Source organism: Cryptotermes secundus, unplaced genomic scaffold (assembly GCF_002891405.2).
Source record: "Cryptotermes secundus unplaced genomic scaffold, Csec_1.0 scaffold72, whole genome shotgun sequence".
In the NCBI taxonomy this organism is placed as follows: domain Eukaryota; kingdom Metazoa; phylum Arthropoda; class Insecta; order Blattodea; family Kalotermitidae; genus Cryptotermes; species Cryptotermes secundus.
In genome coordinates, this window is record NW_019730103.1 from 761,314 (window position 1) to 764,427 (window position 3,114).

At 35.3% G+C, this 3,114-nt stretch overlaps 1 protein-coding gene across 3 annotated transcripts in view; it reads left to right on the forward strand.

Moving 5' to 3' along the window:
* Positions 1-288: 288 nt before the first annotated feature.
* Positions 289-3,114, forward strand: part of LOC111866010 (zinc finger protein OZF) — an 11,640-nt gene continuing 8,814 nt past the window's right edge. Inside the window, exons 1-2 of one of the 3 annotated variants that reach the window (XM_023854484.2) lie at positions 289-449; positions 1,842-1,953. The gene's annotated coding sequence lies outside the window, so the exon portion shown is untranslated. The other 2 variants (XM_023854486.2, XM_023854485.2) reach the window with 2 other exon arrangements.

The window sequence follows — 3,114 nt, forward strand, 5'->3', positions numbered from 1 at the left end:
CCACGCATTTTCTAGCACTTTCAAGCGCTGCGCAGGCTGATGTTTGAGCAGGAGAAAATGTTCCAATGAATGATTTGAGTATGCCAATTACTACTGAAATATTCATCCTTTACAAACACGAAAATTGTCATAAATCTAAATTACGTTTTGCCCAAGCTATTTATATATTATGGAACTGAACGATTAATATGAAGTGTTCAAATTTGTGGCTCAAAGAGATAGTTTCCATAGACAGCGCAGGACGGGTAAAATCTGATCTCACTGTTGGTTATACCGGTACGCTGAAGTGTACTGCCAAAGCTGCGGCTGTTAGCAGAAAGCTTTGAGAGCTAGTTGAATGGGATGAATTAAACGTGGATAGTACGTTTGCATCGTATATAATCCATTCGTCTGAAAGTTTCTGTTGCTGTGCATGTGGAGTTCTGTTGAGTGTGGAAATAGAAATCGAAGTATGATCCCAAATATTTTTGCGGGAAAGTTGTTACTGTCAAAGCAGTAAAGCTGAACGTGTAATACCCTGAGTAGTGATCAGAGTTAGTTTTTGTGACCCAATTTTATAACCAAGAAGTTATGAATTCTTACAATAGGCTAGATACGCGTGAATGGATCGGATTATGTTTTACAATCTCATAACTTCTTATACAGATCTTCGTCATTTTAGGAACTGACCTAGATACAGGCATTTCTATAAATGCTGCTGAAGATACGAAGTTTTCAACCAGTTTTCTTACTGGGGAACCTGATGAGTTGTTTTGAACCTTTTTTTCTTTTTTCTTTCATATGAAATTCATGTGTCAGTTATGACCAGCATTGACTGACAGTAATTCGGCCTGGTATACAGTTTAATATGTTATTATTTGACAGTTGTACTTGCATTTTTGCCTGTTACTGTTTGGAAATAATGTTTTTCGTAAACTCGTATAATACTGATTTAGAAATTTTGCCCAGTATGTGAATTAAGTTCAGAATTATTTATTGTGTCTGCGACACAAGTTACAGAATTAAATATAAGGAGTATATATGTAGACATTCCATGCCCCAGTTCTCTCCAGTTGTATATGTATTTGTATGCTGGTGATGAAATTTCCCATGTAACTCAACTGATGAAACTAATCTTCCAGTGCAAGCCAAAAGTGTGCTTATTTCAATGTGATAAGTGTGTAGTAAGAAATCATTTAGTGCCAGTTCTAATGTGCATACCTTTGAAATGGGAAGTATAAATATACAGTTAAAAGACTGTTGCATAGCATGCACACAAAACTGGAATAGAAACCTCAAATCTTACATAGAATATTCTTATACTGCAAGGCCCCCCATGTGTGAAAAATTTATTACTTTTAGATTACTACCAACTTCCATATGACCTGTCTTACATGTGTATCATTGCACACAAAATGTTTCCATATTTTCTGTTTTCATATGACATTTTCTGTAGAAATGTATGAGTCAGAGGTACTTATTGATGACTGTAGCATCTTCTTTGAAATTTTTAGAAAATAAAATGTTGGGATGAGAGTTCTCACAATATATTTTAAATAGTGTCTTTATTGGTGTGTTTGAAAGTGATTATATGCATATGTCACACACCATGTATATGTTAATATTAGACTACCGTAATGTTAGCACTACCATGATAGGTCACCAGGGTGTGCTTCCAGGTGGGAGTGCCTTTGTAACTAGTAATGTTAATCAATGTTGGCATCTCTGAGTACTGGTCTGACATGGGTATTTAGCCAGCAGCAGACGTGAGGAAACACAGGCAGCCAGAACTGAAGCTTAGTGGCAGAGAAAGTGTGGTCAGTATTCTAATGAGGAATTAATGCTTATTTCTTTTTTCCTAGGTTATTAAATGATGGTGCATTAACTGCTGAAATTATCATGAAAATGTGTTAATTTCTACATTGTCAACTGTCTGGATCAAAAGATGTCTCTATCTTCATGTGACATAAAAGGGTCTGTTGGCTCATGACATAAAACTATTCCTTATACTAGGCTAACCTAAGGTTATATATGCTTATCTGAAAAACACTAGATTTGTGTTACTGTAGCTGATACCTTGACAGTAGATGTAGCTTATTTTAAGGTATTAGATTGGCAGCATGTATTAGACATTTTCCATTGTCTTGTTTTAGTTAAACTAACGCAGCATTTCTGAAGTTGCTTCTTCTGTCATCAGGTATTTTGGAATATTTTGGAATATTAGCACTACATACAGTAGATAGAGACCAGTGAGGTGACACAGGTAACATATTTTTGTCATGTGGCCTCATGGGTCAGAACAGTTAAAGGACTCTCCACATCACATAAATTGTCTTAGACCTACCATACAATTCACCATGAAAGTGGGAATACATTAATGTTCTTATCTTAAATATCCTTGTCAGAAAAAGGGGGTTCAACTTTGCCCAGCCTGGGTTTTATCCCAGATCAATTCGTACAGGATTTGTGGTTCACAGTGCGTATAGGGTGGACTTTCTCTGATTACTTAAGTTTCCTTTGCCAATTCTCATTCCACCAACTGCTCCATATTCATTAATCATTCAATGCCCTGTAGTCTTCATACTGACTGTTAACTAACCAACTAAAAAACATTGTCCCCAAAATTGTACAGGAAGCCACCATTCTTCTGTTATCTTATACAGTGTGTGGGATTCCTTTAGTGTTAGTTTTTCATCATCTGTTGTTTTTGACCCAAGTGATTGCATTAGTTGTTATAGATTTTTTGTTAGTTTTAGCGGAATTTGGTGTTGATATACTTGTCCAGTTGGTATGTTGAATTTAATTACTTTTCTAGCATACGAAAATATTTTATTGGTTGGATCATTCTTGATTTTTGGTACTTGGACTCATAAAATAATTTTTATGAAAGTGGAATTTAAATTTGGGGAATGCTTACTGAAATTTGGTGTATAATTTGTCTTCCTGTCTATAACTAAAGATTAAAATGCACAAGTCTATAATTTACCTGAAGAAGAGTACTATGTATTCTGGGATGTGACACCATATAGTCTTGTATTCTGCCAGACTACAGGGCATAAGAACCCAAATAATGGTGCCCTTCAGAAGTACCATTGTGAGAACATGAGATTTTATATTTTACTAGTTTTCTTTTGA